Raw genomic sequence first — 17,537 nt, 5'->3', positions numbered from 1 at the left:
ATTCCTGAAGCAGAAAAGCATACTTTTGCTAGTCAGTCAGAAGAAGAAAGAAAATCATCCCTCTAGGTAAAAGTTTACTCATGTAGAAGCTGTGACCGTCTCCATACAGTTGAAGGCCCACTATGACTTCATGACACCAAACAACTCATTTGGTGGTGACCAGTTAGACGGGCAGAGCCGCACACTGCAGGTGACATATCATTGGAAAACCTTACCCTGCAGATGGAAGGGGGACCTGGCAAGAATACAGGTAAGTTTTATCTCAAGCTAACTCTGATTCAGTAAGAGTTGAGTGTGTGTGACCAGGCCCTATGGGAAAGAAGATTTAGGTGGATTCATCATCTCTGCCATGGGCACTGGACTGGGAAAAGCCCACATCACGTTAAAGAGTATTTTTCTTTCCTAGAATGGAGGAATGTCAACGAACACAGAGAGAGGATACCTCGTGGACACTAGGCTAGGATCTGAGGCATGTCATTCTAGGCCCACTCGGAGCTATCCTGAGTCTCTGATGGGAAGATGATATAAAATGAGATGGAATCAGGTAGACCACTGAGGCCAAGCCCTTCAAACACGAGTTGCTATTAACCAAATGTCAAAATTATGGGAACACTTTACAAGGAATCCAATTTTATTGGACTCAATTACAAGCAGTTAACCAAGTTAGGCTGGTTTCATTTATAAGTAGGGGAATCTGATCTACTTGTATATAGAAAAAGTAGTATGGGCTTCAGTTGATTAAAATATTTGCTAGCATTTGTTTACTAGTTTGCTAGCTGCCAGAATGTGGTATACCAGTATTAAAATGGCTTTTAAAAAGGGGAATTTATTAAGTTGCAAGTTTACAGTTCTGAGGTTGTGAAAAATGTCCAAATTAAAATAAGGCTATAGAAATGTCCAATCTAAGGCATACAGGGAAAGATACTTTGGTTCAAGAAGGCCAATGACATTCAGGGTTTCTCTTTCAACTGGAAAGGCATATGGTGAACATGGTGGCACTCTGCTAGCTTTCCCTCCAGGCTTCTTGTTCCATGAAGCTCCCCTGGAGGCATATTCCTTCTTCATTTCCAAAGGTCTCTGGCTACTAAGGCTCTCGTGATTCTCAAGGCTCTCAAGCTTTCTACAAAATAATTAGTCTTTTAAAGGATTCCAGTAAACTAATCAAGACCCATCTGGAATGGGTGGAGTTGCATCTCCCTCTAATCAAAGGTTAATAACTCTGGAGATAATCTAATCAAGTTTCCAACCTATAGTACTGAATAGGAATTAAAAGAAATGGCTGCCTCCAGGAGATGGGTCAGGATTAAAAAATGGCTTTTTAGGGTACAAATCCTTTCAAACTAGCACAAACACTTTCCAGGGAATCCAATTTTACTGGACTCAGATATAAGCAGCTGACCAAATTAAGCTGGTTTCATTTATAAATAGGGAAATCTGATCTACTTGTATAGAGAAATAGGCAGCATGGACTTCAGTTGATTAAAATATTCATTAGAGTTGGGTTTATCAGTTTGTTTAACATGAACATGATCTTTCTTTGTGGCTCATACAATGATAGGATCAGAACTTAAAAGGAGCCTGACTGAAAAGTGCTGAGGTGGAGTTCTTTTCCACCAGAGGTATTGTTAATGATTCTGAAGGAGAAGACTGAGTTCAGGAGACCTCACTCTCTCTCTGACTAGAACTCTTGGGAAGTAGGGGCTGTCTGAGTTCATTCAGGAATATTGGCTTCTGGTCGACCAAGATGGCAGCATAAGGCACTCCAGGGTGCGATTCCCTCACAGAATATTTGAACAACTAGCAAAAACTGAACTGAAAGAACCATCTTCCTCAAAACAACAGAGAGCAATTAAAAGGTTGCAGTAACTGGGCAAGTGCCAAATCAAGGAAACACAACTTTAAAAAGTGGTGGGAGTAGCTTGCGGTGTCCTTGCTGACTCTTGCCCACCCTCTCTCTGCCTAGTGTGAAGCTAGCCAACGGTGGGGCCCTGGCCCTGTTCTGAAGGAAACAGAGTAACATCAATGTGCATACTGGGTTGCCTGTATGTCAGTGCTAATCTATCCTGTAGCCTGAGAGACTAACCCGGGAAACACACCTCTGGCTCACCTTCAAGAACTTGCCCTTCAGGCAAAAGCAGCTTATGGACATCTAAAGCAGTGTAATATAGTTAAGTCAAAGCAGCCTGGAGCAAAGGATTGCCTGCAATAAGACATATAATAGAGCACACAGGAGGAGAAAGTCTATTTCATGGGAAGTAGAGGATGCATATGAATTCCTGTTAATGGGAGAATTCCTAAGGCCAATTTCTGACCATTAGCAAGCATAAGCCCAAGACAAGACAAAAGCTCATAAAAAGAAGGAGAAGACCATGCACTTCACATTCACCTTCGGCTGATCTTGATAGGAAGCTAAACTCTGAAGTAGCGCGTCAGACAATACAAAGCCAATTTGCAAAGATGGTTGTCATGGTCAGGTTCATGTGTCAACTTGGCCAGGTGGTAGTACCTGTTTGTCTGGTTGGGCAAGTACTGACTTGCCTTTTGCTATGAGGACATTTCACAGAATTAAATCATGATCACATTGGCTACGTCCACAGCCAATTCCATTTGTAATCAGCCAAGGGGAGTGTCTTCTTTAATGATTGATGCTTAATCTAATCACTGGAAGCCTTTTAAGGAGATTCAGAAGAGACAGGTTCTCTTCCTGCTTTGGCCAGCAAGCCTCTCTTGAGGAGTTCGTCCAGACCATCCATCAGAATTGTCAGCTTCACAGTCTGACCTACAGATTTTGGACTCTACGTTCCCATGGTCACATGAGACACTTTTATGAATTTTATGTTTACGGATATTTCCTGTTGATTCTATTTCTCTATAGAACCCTAACTAATACAACTTGGTACCAGGAATGGTTCTTAAGAAACAGAATCTTAAAAATGGGTTTTTATGAATGGTTTTCTATGCTGACTGGATGCAAAGGCACTAAGGACTCTGACTCCGATAATCAGAATGACATTGCCAATCCATGGAGTGAGCTGGCAAAAGAGATAGCCAAAATATCACCATTCAATTCTTCTGATGCTTCACTTGTATGAAGCCAGGCTCTGGGGGATAATGTTTTTGACACCTTAACAGAGTTTTGTGGAAATAGGAAGTATAGAGATGTTAGCTGGTTGTTGTTAGATACACTGTATACATTAATGAGTGAAAGGGATGGGCTTAAGGCTTCAAATGAGAAGCTTAAGCACCATTTGACAGATGTAGACGTTTCTGTGAGTGTACTGAAGGAAAATCTTATTTTCTGTAGCCATAGACTTGAGATCTCCAAAAATAAGACTTAGAATCTTATTGTTAGAGTAGCAATTTTACAACATAAACTGAAATCTCAATTTTGCACAGTGTCTGCCATTAAAGTGAGGGCATTGATTGGAAAGGAGTGGGATCCTGAAAAGTGGGATGGTGACATATGGATTGATAATGATGTTGGTGGAGAGGTTGAAACCCTAGGTCATGCTGAGGCTTCTCTAGATAACCCTTTAATAATCTGCCCTGAGGACATAGCTGCCCCACCTCCAGTCTGGCTTGAGGAGTTGGCCAACCAACCTCCACCTGAAGGGATTAGCCCTAGAGTAATTAATCCTGTTTCACCAGATGAAACTGCAAATGAATGCCCTGAAGTAAATGGCTTGGAAGATACTTCTAATTCTTTTCATGACCCACCCCCACCACCCCTCATTTCTTCCAGACCTATTACTAGACTAAAGTCCCAACAGGCCCCTAAAGGTGAGGTACAAAGTATCACACATGAGGAGGTATGTTATACTCCAAAAGAACTGTGTGAGTTTTCCAATTAATATACACAGAAATCAGGGGAATATGTGTGGCAATGGATTTTAAGGGTGTGGGATTATGGTGGGAGGAATATAAGGCTAGGTCAGGCTGAATTTATTGATATGGGCCCACTAAGCAGAGATTCTGCATTCAGTGTTATAGCTTGAGGGGTTAGAAAAGGCATCAACAGTTTGTTTGGATGGTTGGCTGAAACATGGGTCAAAAGGTGACTGACATTACCTGAGGTTGAAATGTCAGAACTGCCCTGGTATAATGTAGATGAGGGGATCCAGAGGCTTAGAGAAATTGGAATGTTAGAGTGGATTTATCATGCAAAGCCTGCTATTACACCACACAGGAATGTCCAGAGGATGCACCTTTTACCACAACAGTGAGAAATAAATTTGTGAGACTAGCACCATCATCCCTGAAGAGCTCTGTAATTGCACTTCTCTGTAGGTCAGATATTACCATGGGAACTGCTGTCACTGAGCTGGAATCCTTAAACACGATGGGGATGATGGGATCCCGAGTTGGCAGAAGCCAGGTGGCAGCACTTAATTGCCAAAGACAGGGTAGATGTGGCTATTATAATAGACAGCAAAATCAAAGCAGGATCCAAAATTATATGACTCGCAGAGATTTGTGGCATTGGCTAGTAAATCATGGGGTACCTAGAAATAAAATAGAAGGACAGTTTACTAAATTCTTCTTTGAGCTGTATAAACAAAAGAGTTCTAGGTCAAGTGAACAGAAGTCTAACCTGAATTACAAAAACACAGTCATGGCCCCTTAATCAATTTCCAGACGTGAGATGGTTTACAGACCCAGAGCCCCTTGAATGAAGGGGAGGCCAGGTCCCTTTGGGGGAGAACCCTGTTACACTGCTACAAATTTATACTGTTGATCTTCCTCCAAGCCTTCCCCAAGGAGACTGATGGCCTTTTGTCAGGGTAACTGTGCATTGGGGAAAAGGAAATGATCAGATATTTTGGGGATTATTAGACACTGGCTCAGAAGTGACATTAATTCCAGGGGACCCAAAACATCACTCTGGTCCACCAATCAGAGTGGGGGCTTATGGAGGCCAGGTGATCAATGGAGTTTTAGCTCAGGTCCATCTCACAGTGGGTCCAATGGAGCCCCAGACCCATTCTTTAGTTATTTCCCCAGTTCCAGAATGTATAATTGGTGTAGACATACTGAGCAACTGGAAGAATCTCTACATTGGCTCTCTAACTTGTGCAGTGAGGGCTATTATGGTGGGAAAGGCCAAGTGGAAGCCACTAGAACTGCCCCTGCCTAGCAAAATAGTAAATCAGAAGCAATACCGGATTCCTGGAGGGATTGCAGAGATTACTGCCACTCTTAAAGACTTGAAGGTTGCAGGGGTGGTGATTCCCAACACCTCCCCATTCAACTCTCCTATTTGGCCTGTGTAGAAAACAGATGACAGTGGATTATCATAAGCTCAACCAAGTGATAACTCCAATTGCAGCTGCTGTTCCAGATGTGGCATCATTGCTTGAGCAAATCAATACATCCCCTGGTACCTGGTATGCAGCTATTGATCTGGCAAATGCTTTTGTCTCAATAGCTGTTAGTAAGGACCACCAGAAATAGTTTGCTTTCAGCTGGCAAGGTCAGCAATATACTTTCACTGTCCTACCTCAAGGGTATATCAACTCTCCAGCCCTATGTCATAATCTTGTCCACAGGGACATGATCATTTCTCCCTCCTACAAGACATCACACTGGTCCAGTATATTGATAATATCATGTTGATTGGAACTAGTGAGCAAGAAGTAGCAACTACTCTAGTCTTACTGGTAAGGTATTTGTATGTCAGAGGATGAGAAATAAATCCAACAAAAATACAGGGGCCTTCCATCTCAGTGAAATTTCTAGGTGTCCAGTGATGTGGGGCATGTTGAGATATCCCTCCTAAGGTAAAGGATAGGTTGCTGCATCTAGCTCCTCCTACGACCAAAAAAGAGGCACAATGCCTAGTTAGTCTCTTCGGATTTTGGTGACAATATATTCCTCTTTTGGGTGTGCTACTCTCTCCCATTGATTGAGTGACCAGAAAAGCTGCTAATTTTGAGTGGGGATCTGAACAAGAGGAGGCTCTGTGACAAGTCCAGGCTGCTGTACAAGCTGCTCTGTCACTTGGACCATATGATCTAGCAGATCCAGAGGTGCTGAAAGTGTCAGTGGTAAATAGAGATGCTGTTTGGAGCCTTTGGCAGGCCCTATAGGAGAATCACAACACAGACCCTTAGGATTTTGGAGCAAAGCCTTACCATCTGCTTCAGATAACTACTCTCCTTTTGAGAAAAAGCTTTTGGCATGCTACTGGGCCTTAGTAGAGACTGAACGGTTAACCTTGGGCCACCAAGTTACCATGAGACCTGAATTACCTATCATGAACTGAGTGTTGTCTTACTCACCAAGTCAAAAAGTTGGGCATGTGCAGCAGGACTACATCATAAAATGGAACTGGATATACAAGATAGTGCCAGAACAGGTCCTGAAGGCACAAGTAAGTTACATGAAGAAGTGGCCCAAATGCCCATGGTCTCCACTCCTGCCACATTACCTTCTCTTTCCCAGACCAGAGCTAAGGCCTCTTGGGGAATTCCTTACAGTAAATTGACTGAGGAAGAGAAAACTCGGGCCTGGTTTACAGATGGTTCAACACAATATGTAGGTATCACCTGGGAGTGGACAGCTGTAGCACTACAACCCCTTTCTGGGGTGTCCTTGAAGGACAGTGGTGAGGGGAATCCAGAACTTCAGAACTTCAAGCACCTGGCTGTTCATTTTGCTTGGAAGGAGAAACAGCCAGAGGTGCGTTTGTATACTGACTCATGAGCTGTTGGTAATGGCTTGGCTGGATGGTCAGGGACTTGGAAAGACCATAATTGGAAAATTGGTGACAAAGAGGTCTGGGGAGGAAGTATGTGGATAGACCTTTTTGAATGGACTAAAAACATGAAGATATTTGTGTTCCATGTGAATGCACACCAGAGGGTGACTTCAGCAGAGTAAGGTTTTAATAATGAAGTGGATAAGATGACCCGTTCTGTGGATACCAGTCAGCCTCTTTCCCCAGCAACTCCTGTCATTGTCCAATGGGCTCATGAACAAAGTGATCATGGTGGTAGGGATGGAGGTTATGCATGGGCTCAGCAATATGGACTTCCACTCACCAAGGCTGACCTGGCTACAGCCACAGCTGAGTGCCCAATCTGCCAGCAGCAAAGACCCATACTCAGCCCCCTATATAGTACCATTTCCTGAGGTGCCCAGCTGGCTACATGGTGGCAGGTTGATTACATTGGACCACTCCCTTCATAGGAAGGGGCAATGATTTGTTCTAACTGGAATAGACACATACTCTGGATATGGGTTTGCTTTCCCTGCATGCAATGCTTCTGTCAAAACTACCATTCTTGGGCTTACAGAATGCCTTATCCATCGTCATGGTATTCCACACAGCATTGCTTCTGATCAGGGAACACACTTCACAGCAAATAAAGTGCAGGAATGGGCACATGCTCTTAGAATTCTCTGGTCTTACCATGTTCCCCATCATCCAGAAGCAGCTGGATTGATAGAACAGTGGAATACCCTTTTGAAAACTCAAGTACGGTGCCAACTAGGTGGCAATCCCTTGCAGGGCTGGGATAATGTTCTCCAAGAAGCCATGTATGCTCTGAATCAGTGTCTGCTGTATGGTGCTGTTTCTCCCATAGCCAGGATCCATGGGTCTAGGAACCAAGAGGTGGAAATGGGAGTGGCACCACTCACTATTACCTGTAGTGATACTCTAAGAAAATTGTTGCTTCCTATCCCTGCAACCCTGAGCTCTGCTGGTCTACAGGTTTTAGTTCCAAAATAGGTAGTGCTTCCACCAGGAGAAACAACAATGATTCCATTGAACTGGAATCTAGGACTGCCACCTGGTCACTTTGGGCTACTCATGCCCCTGGATCAACAAGCCAAGAAGGATATTACTTTACTGGTTGGGGTGATTGACCCTGACTATCAGGGGGAAATATGAATGCAACTACACAATGGAGGTAAAGAAGAGTTTTCCTGGAATATAGGAGATCCCCTAGGGTGTCTTTTAGTACTTCCATACCCTATGATTAAAATATCAAGTTTAAGAATGAATATTACCCAAGGACTTGCACCCTATTCTGGAGAGATTTAATGTGTTTCCGGCTATATGTAGGACAGTTGAGTATTGTTAGGAGAAAAAAAAAGTGTATTTTATTGTTTTCTATTTAGAAATTAGATATGGTTTAAGGTGATGAGTATAGCTGCCAAGTTGACAAGGGGTGGACTGTTATGGTCAGGTTCATATGTCAACTTGGTCAGGTGGTGTTACCTGTTTGTCTGGTTGGGCAAGTGCTGGTTTGTTTTTTGCTATGAGGACATTTCACAGAATTAAATCATGATCACTCTGGTTACACCCATAGCTGATTCCATTTGTAATCAGCTAAGGGGAGTGTCTTCTTTAATGATTGGTGCTTAATCACTGGAAGCCCTTTAAGGAGGATTCAGAAGAGATAGGTTCTCTTCCTGCTTCAGCCAGTGAGCCTTTCCTGTGGAGTCTGTCCAGACCCTACATCAGAATCATCAACTTCTCAGCCTGTCCTACAGATTTTGGACTCTACATTCCCATGGTCACATGAGACACTTTAATAAATTTTATATTTATGAATATTTCCTGTTGGTTCTATTTCTCTAGAGAGCCTTAATTAATACAATGGTGAAAGTTTTTGTGTGCGTGTGTGTTAGTTTCTTTGTTTTTGTTAGTTTCTTTGTTTTTGTTAGCTCCTGGCACTCGAGGAAATCTGTGTCATATCACTAGTTGGATATAAATTTAAGGAACAGACAGATCTGGGATTAAATCCCAGAGTTAACATATTAAAATGTTAAATGTACATTGTGTAACAAAATATTACAAGATGAAAAAATAGGAAATGAAAGCCCCTTCAGAGGAACAAGATAAAAATCATGAAACTATCAATGAAGAATACCAGACTTTGGACATACCCTCAATATGCCCAAAGTGTTAAAGGAAAACACAGAGAAAGAGTTAAAGGATATCAAGAAAATAATGAACAACATGAGAATCTTAATAAAGAGACAAAAATTTTTAAACAAGAACCAAACAGAAATATTGGCACTGAAGACCACAAAAACTGAAATAAAAAATTCCCAGGAGGGTTCCAACAGCAGATTGGAGCTGGCAGGAGAATGAGTGAATCAAAGACAAGACAATTGAAATGATTCAGGATAAGGAGCAGAAAGCAAAAAGAATGGAAGAAAAAATAACAAAGTCTGAGGGACATGTGGGACACCATCAAGCATGCCAAAATATGCATTATGGGAGTCCTAGAAGGAGAAGAAAGAGGAAGGGGCAGAAGGAAAATTCAAAGAAATAAGGACAGAAGATTTCCCAAATTTTATGAAAGATATGAATATGCACATCCAAGAATCCCAACAAACCCCAAACAGGATAAACTTGAAGAGAGCCACACCTGACACATGGTAATTAAGCTGTCCAATGCCAAGGACAAGGAGACAGTTCTGAAAGCTGGAAGAAAAAAGCAACATGTAATCTACAAGGAAGTCCCAATAAGCGTAAGTGCTGACTTTTCATCAAAAACCCTGGAGGCAAGAAGGCAGTGCTATGAAATGTTTGGAGTGCTGGGGAAAAAAATTACCTCGCAAGAATTTTATATCCATTGAGACTGTCTTTCAAAAGGAGGGAGAGATTAAGACATTCCTAGATAAACAAAAGCTGAAGGAGTTCGTCATGGCTAGACCAGCCCTACAAGCAATTCCAAAGGTAGTTCTTCAGACTAAAGGAAAGGACACAAATAACAAATCAAAGTGGCATAAAAAAATAAAGAACTCCAGTAAAAGTAGCCATAGGGGTAATTAAAAAAGTAGTAGTATTGTATTGTGATATTTTGGTATGTGACACCGCTTTTTACTTTTTACAGTTTCTAAAATGCAAATGCATATTAAGTAATGATAAATCTATGGGTTTAGTCAATGTATAAAGAATTTGTACAACTACAACAAAAAGGTGGGGGAGGAGACAGAGGATTATAGTAACAATGTCTGTGTATTCTATTGAAGTTAAGTTGGTATAAAATCAAATGTGGTTGTGATAGATTTAGGATGTTAAATTTAAGTCCCATGGTAACCACACAGACAAATAAAATCTGAAAAATATGTAAAGAAGGAAATGAGAAGGGATTCAAAATGGTATAGTTTAAAGATAAGAGAACTTATAAGTGGAAAAATTGAGGGAAAAAAAGGTACATCTTATAAATAGCAAAATGGCAGAAGAAAGTTCTACATTATCAGTAATTACTTTAAATGTGAATGTATTAAACTCTCCAGTCAAAAAGTAGAGATTGGCAGAATGTATAAAAAATCATGACTTGAAGTAGACCCTCTGATCTCTGTTCAGTTGATTTTTAAAAAATTTTTATTAATAAAACCAATCAACATACAACATAAACATTCTTAACATATGAACATTCCATACTTGATGTGCAATCAATGGCTCACAATATCATCACATAGCTGTATATTCATCACCATGATCATTTCTCAGAACATTTACATCACTCCAGAAAAGGATTAAAAAGAAAAAAGAAAAAAACTCATACATGCCATACTCCTTACCCCTCCCTCTCTTTGACCACTAGTATTTCCCTCTACTCAATTCATTTTAACATTTGTTCCCCCTATTATTTATTCATTTTTAATCCATATTTTTTACTCATCTGTCCATACTGTAGATAATAGGAGCATCAGAACAAGGTTTTCACAATCACACAGTCACTTTGCGAAAGCTGTATCATTATATAATCATCCAGAAACACGGCTATTGGAACACAGCTCTATAATTTCACGCACTTCCTTCTAGCCTCTCTAATACACCTTCAACTAAAACGGGGTAATCTATAGAATGCATGAGAATAACCTCCAGGATAACCCCTCAACTCTATTTGAAATTGCTCAGCCACACTTTATTTTGTCTTATTTCTCTCAGTCAAGAAGGTTTTCTCAATCCCTTGATGCTGAGTTCCAGCTCATACTAGGATTTCTGTCCCATGTTGCAAGGAAGGTCCACACCCTTAGGAATCATGTCTCATACGAAGGGGGTGGGGGGCAGTGAGTTTGCTTGTCATGTTGGCTGAGAGAGAGAGAGGCCACATCTGAGCAACAAAAGAGGTTCTCTGGGGGTGTCTGTTAGGCTTAATTTTAGTTAGACTTAGCCTATGTTTTCTGGGGTTAAGTTTCAACCCCCAGATTGAGGGCTCTGCCTGTTGCTTTGGTTGTCCCCATTGCTTGTGAGAATATCAAGAATTCTCCACTGGGAAAAGTTGAGTCTTCCTCCTTTCTTGTCATTCCCCCAAGGGGGCTTTGCAAATACTTTTTTATTCACTGTTCAAATCACTCTGGGATTTATTGAGGCACCACTCTGGACAAAGATACCAATCTAATTCTTTCTTGAATGTTTGGTAGAATTCACATGTGAAGCCACCTGGTCCTGGATTTTTCTATTTTGGGAGCTCCTTAATGACTAATGCAATTTATTTATGGTTGGTTTGTTGAGGTTGTCTATTTCTTCTCAAGTCAATGTTGGTTTTTCATGCTTTTCTAGGAAGTTGTCCATTTCATCTACATTGTCTCGTTTATTAGCATAAAGCTGTTCATAGTATCCTCTCATCACCTCCTTTATTTCTGCGGAGTCAGTGGTTATGTCTCCTCTTCCATTTCTGATTTTATTTATTTGCATCCTCTCTTCTTCTTTTTGTCAATCTCACTAAGGGTCCATCAATCTTATTGATTTTCTCATAGAACCAACTTCTAGTTTTGTTGATTTTCTCAATTGTTTCCATGTTCTCAATTTCATTTATTTCTGCTCTAATCTTCATTTTTATTTCTTTCCTTTTGCTTGCTTTGAGATTAGTTTGCTTTTCTTTCTCTAGTTCTTCCAAGTGAACAGTTAACTCCTCAATGTTTGCTCTTCTTATTTTGTTTTTGACATAGCATTTAGGGCAATAAATTTCCCTCTTAGCACTGCCTTTGCTGCGTCCCTTGAGTTTTGATATGTTGTATTTTCATTTGCCTCGAGATATTTGCTGATTTCCCTTGTAATTTCTTCCTTGACCACTTAAACACTGGTTGTTTAAGAATGTGTTGTTTAGCCTCCATTTATTTGTTAATTTTATGGCCCCTCTGCTTATTATTGATTTCCAACTTCATTCCTTTATGATCTGAGAAAGTGTTTTGTGCGATTTCAATCTTTTTTAATTTATTAAGACTTACTTTGTGACCCAGCATATGGTCTATCCTTGAGAATGATCCATGAGCACTTGAGAAAAATGTGTATACTGCTGTTGTGGGGTATAATGTTCTATAAATGTCTGTTAAGTCTAGTTCATTTATTGTATTATTCAAATTCTCTGTTTCTTTATTGATCCTCTGCCTAGATGTTCTGTCCATTGATGAGAGTGGGGAATTGAAGTCTACTACTATTATGGTAGATGTGTCTATTTCTCTTTTCAGTGTTTGCCTTAAGTATTTTGGAGCACTCTGGCTCAGTGCATAAATATTTATGATTGTTATGTCTTCTTGTCGAATTGTTCCTTTTATTAATAAATAGTGTCCTTCTTTGTCTCTTTTAATTGTTTTACATTTGAAGTCTAATTTGTTGGATATTTGTATAGCTTATCCTGCTCTTTTCTGATGGATCTTTGCATTAAATATCTTTTCTCAACCTTTCACTTTCAACCTATGTTTATCCTTGGGTCTAAAATGTGTCTCCTATAGACGGCATATAGATGGGCCCTGTTTTTTAAACCATTCTGCCAGTCTATGTCTTTTGATTGGGAAGTTTAATCCATTAACAGTTAGTTATTACCGTAAGGACAGTACTTTCTTCTACCATTTTGCTTTTTGGATTTTATGTGCCGTATCTAATTTTTCTTCTTTTTACCTTTACTGATAGTCTTCATTTCTATACTATTCTCCACATCTCTCTCTCCTGCCTTTTCCTATCTGTCTCTAGTGCTCCCTTTAGCATTTCTTGCAGAACCAGTCTCTTGGTCAGTATTCTAGTTTGCTAGCTGCCATAATGCAATATACCAGAAATGGAATGGGTTTTATAAAGGGGAATTTAATAAGTTGCTAGTTTATAGTTCTAAGGCCGAGAAAATGTCCCAATTACAACAAATCTATAGCAAAGGCATACAGGGAAAGAAACCTTGGTTCAAGAAGGCCGATGAAATTCAGGGTTTCTCTCTCCAGTGAGAAGGCACATGGTGAACACAGTCACAGTGTCTCTCTCAGATGGAAGGGCACATGGCGAGCAAGGTGTCATCTGCTAGCTTTCTCTCCTGGCTTCCTGTTTCATGAAGCTCCCCGGGAGGCATTTTCCTTCTTCATCTCCAAAGATCACTGGCTTGTGGGCTCTCTGCTTCTTGTGGCTATGTCATTCTTCTCTGCTCTCTCTGAATCTCTTTCATTCTCCAAAATGTTTTCTCTTTTACAGAAACTTCAGAAAACCAATCAAGACCCACCCAAATGGGTGGAGACACATCTCCCCTAATCCAGTTTAACAAACACTCTTGATCAAATCACATCTCCAGGGAGATGATCTAATTACAGTTTCAAACATACAGTACTGAATAGGGATTAGAAGAAACGGCTGCCTTTACAAAATGGGATTAGGATTAAAACATGGCTTTTCCAGGGTACATACATCCTTTTAAACCAGCACAGTTAGAAATTCTCTCAGTGATTTTTTTTGCCTGAAAATGTTTTAATTTCCCCCTCAGTTTTGAAGGACAATTTTGCTGGATATAGAATTCTTGGTCAGCAGTTTTTCTCTTTTAGTATCGTAAATGTATCATACCACTGTCTTCTATACTCCATGGTTTCTTCTGAGAAATCTACGCATAGTCTTTTTGGGCTTCCCTTATATGTGATGGATTGTTTTTCTCTTGCTGCTTTCAAGATTCTCTGCTTCTCTTTGACATCTGACATTTTGATTAGTAAGTGTCTTGGAGTATGTCTATTTGGATCTACTCTGTTTGGGGTGCGCTGCACTTTTTGGAACTATAATTTTAAGTCTTTCTTAATAGTTGGGGAATTTTCAGTGACAATTTCCTCCATTAGTTTTTCTCCTTCTTTTCCCTTCTCTTCTCCTTCTGGGACACCCACAACATGCATATTTGTGCACTTCATGTTTTCATTTAGTTCCCTGAATCCCTGCTCATATTTTTCCATTCCTTATTCTATATTTTGTTTTGCTTGTTGGATTTCAGATGTCCCATCCTCCAGTTCACTAATCCTATCTTCTTCCTCTTGAAATCTGACATTGTAGGTTTCCATTTTTTTTCCATCTCTTCTACTGTGCTTTCATTCCCATAAGTTCTGTGGTTTTTTCAGACTTTCAATTTCTTATTTTTGTTCATCCATTGCCTTCTTTATATCCTCCCTCAATTCACTGATTTGCTTTTTGATGAAGTTTTCCATGTCTGTTTGAACATCCTGAATTAATTGTTTCAACTCCTGTATCTCATTTGAATTGTTGATTTGTTCCTTTGACTGGGCCATATCTTCAGTTTTCCTAGTATGATTCATTATTTTTTGCTGGCATCTAGGCATTTAATTTCCTTAATTAGTTTATTATGGAGACTGTTTTCACTTTTTTTACTAGGATCTTCTTGCTGGATGACGTTTTTGTCCATCTGTTCTTTGACATTCAGGTCAGCTTATTCTAGACCTCTAGCTTAGGTTTTGCTTAACAGATCAGAATTTTTCAGTTCTTGCTTTCTTGTTTCTTTCCCTGCCTGTATGGTGCCTTCTTATAGGCTGGCTTTAATCAGTTCAGTTTTCTAGACCCTGGGATCTGAAATCTTTGAGGAACCCCTCTCCAGGGGAAGGCACAGCCTCCAGACAAGCTCTCAGACAAGCTTAATTCCACACTTGCCTGGGGCAGTTGGAGCCTGAGAAGCCTTGCAGTTGTATCCAAAGAGCAATCAAGCTGTAGAAACACAGCCACATAAAAGAAAAATAAAATCCTTTTCAGAGTAGGACCCCTATTCCTCGGCTTTGCCAATCAACAGCTTAAGTTGGTATATTGCTCTGTGTATTTCCAGGTCCTATGTACCCCCTCCTTTCCTTCAGGGCCCAGACTCTTTCAAATATTTTGTTCTGCCAATCCAAAAAAAACCTCTGCTTTGTTTTATTTTGTTTTTCCTTTTTCCTCAAGTTTTACTTGAGGTTTGGCTCAGCTGGGGGGCTTATTTTTAGTAGTCAGAATTTGTTAATTAATTCCACAATTGGAGGTTGGTTGAGCTCAGCCCCTTGTTGCTAGTAAAGTTTCTTTCCTTTCCCCTCTGGGAGCCAGCCTGTGGAGCAGGGGAACCAGCCTCCGCATCTTGGGGTACTCATGGTTCTGGGTGGGATTGCAGCTGGTCCAACTTATCCAGACTGGGGTATGCTGTGTGTCTGGTCACTGATGTGGCCCCAGCAGTTGTTCTGTACTGTTCCTGGCTATTTACTAGCTGCTCGGGAGGACGAAATAAATCCCACTCCTCACTAAGCCGCCATCTTGGAAATTTGACCTGTTCTATTGATTTTTGATAAGGATCCCGAGCTCACTCAGTTGGGCCCTCTTCAATAAATTGTGCTGGAGAACTTGATATTCATAACCAAAAGAAAGAAAGAGGGCCCCATCTCATACCTTGTTCAAAAATGAACTCAAAATGGAACAAAGGCCAAAATATAAGACCCAGTACCATAAATCTCCCAGAAGAAAATGTAGGGAAAAATCTTCAAGATCTAGTGATAGGCAGTGGTTTCTTAGACTTTATACCCAAAGCACAAGCAATGAAAGAAAAAATAGATAAATGGGAACTCCTCAAAATGGAATACTTCAGTGCTTCAAAGGACTGTGACAAAAGGGAGAATAGGCAACTGACTCAATACGAGAAAATATTTGGAAACCACATATCTGATAAGGACTTGATATCCAGTATATATAAAGGAATCCTACAACCCAGCAATAAAAAGACAAACAGCCCAATTAAAATGGGCAAAAGACATGAATAGATATTTCTCCAAGGAGGAAATACAGATGTTTAAAAGGTACATGAAATGACGCTCAGTCTCACTAGCTATTAGGGAAATGCAAATCAAAAAGCACAATAAAATATCTCACAACTGCTAGAATTGGCTGCTATTAAACAAACAGGAAACTATAAGTGTTGGAAAGTCTATGGGAAAATTGGAACACTGTTCACAGCTGGTAAGAAGGTAAAATGGTATAACTGCTGTGGAGGACGATTTGATGGGTCATCAGGAAGTTAACTATAGAGCTACCTTACAACCTGGCAATCCTGTTACTTAAGATATACCCAGAAGATCTGAAAGTAGGGACGTGAGCAGACATTTGCACACCCATGTTCATAGTGGCATTACTCACAATTGCCAAATGTTAGAAACAACCCAAGTGTCCATCAACAGATGAATGGATAAGCAAAATGTGGTACATACATGTGATAGAATACTGTTCAGCAGTAAGAAGGGACGAGGTCCTGAAGTATGTGACAACTTGGATGAACCTTGAGGACATTATGTTAAATGAAATAAGTCAGACACAAAAGGACAAATATTTTATGATCTCACTCATATGAACTAATTATAATATGTAAACTCATAGACATAAAATACAGAGTATAGATTACCAGGATATGGAATGAGGTTAAAAATGGGATGTGGTTGCTTAATATGGGCAGAGTGTTTAACTACAGTGAACTTAAACATTTGGAAAAGGACAGAGGTGATGGTAGCACATTATTGTGAGAACGATTAGCAGTGCTGAATGGTGGTAAGTGTGGTGGAAATGGGGAGCTTATAGTCATGTATGTCACCAGAAGGGAAGAGGGAGATTAAAACATGGGAATGTATAACACAGTGAATCTTGTGGCAGATAATGTCCATAATTAACTGTACAAATATTTAAAAAGCTCTTTCATGAACTAGAGCAGATATATGCACTATTATAGGGAGTTAATAATAGAGGGGTGTATAGGGAAAAATGTACTTATTGCAAACTATGGATTATAGTTAACAGTAATATTTTAGCACTCTTTCATAACAGGTAACATTATGGGTCAATATATGGGGGAATTAAGAGCATGGGAGGATTAGGGTTTTATTTTTTATTTTTATTTCTTTTCTAGAGTAATGAAAATGTTCTAAATTTGACCATGGAGCTGTATGCCCAATTATGTGATGCTACCATGTACCAATGATTATATACTTCAGATAGTTTCTATACTGTGTGAATGTATCTCAATAAAATTGCATTTCAAGAAAGCATTTTTTTTCACTTAAAATTCAAAAACACATGTACATTGTCTTCACTCAAATTTCACTTAAAATTCAAAGACACATGTAGGTTGAAAGTGAAAGGATGAAAAAATATATAGCATGCAAATAGCGACCAAAAGAGCATTGGGGTAGCTATACTAATATCAGATAAAATCTATTTAAGTCCAAAACTGTTATAAGGGACAAAGAAGGTCACTATATATTGATTAAGGTGTCAATTCATCAAGAAGACTTAATAATTATAAATACATAAGCATCTAATG

At 39.8% G+C, this 17,537-nt stretch overlaps 1 long non-coding RNA gene across 1 annotated transcript; it reads left to right on the top strand.

Annotated features, from left to right (window-relative positions):
* The first annotated feature begins 174 nt into the window (after positions 1-174).
* On the top strand, positions 175-17,259 carry LOC143683883 (uncharacterized). The gene is made up of 2 exons (XR_013175696.1): positions 175-250; positions 17,124-17,259. It is a non-coding gene; the product is annotated as an uncharacterized LOC143683883 (long non-coding RNA).
* Positions 17,260-17,537: the final 278 nt, after the last annotated feature.

This window comes from Tamandua tetradactyla, chromosome 1 (genome assembly GCF_023851605.1).
Source record: "Tamandua tetradactyla isolate mTamTet1 chromosome 1, mTamTet1.pri, whole genome shotgun sequence".
Lineage (NCBI taxonomy): Eukaryota > Metazoa > Chordata > Mammalia > Pilosa > Myrmecophagidae > Tamandua > Tamandua tetradactyla.
The sequence above is the reverse complement of the archived record's forward strand: the minus strand, read 5'-3'. Positions and strand labels throughout refer to the sequence as shown.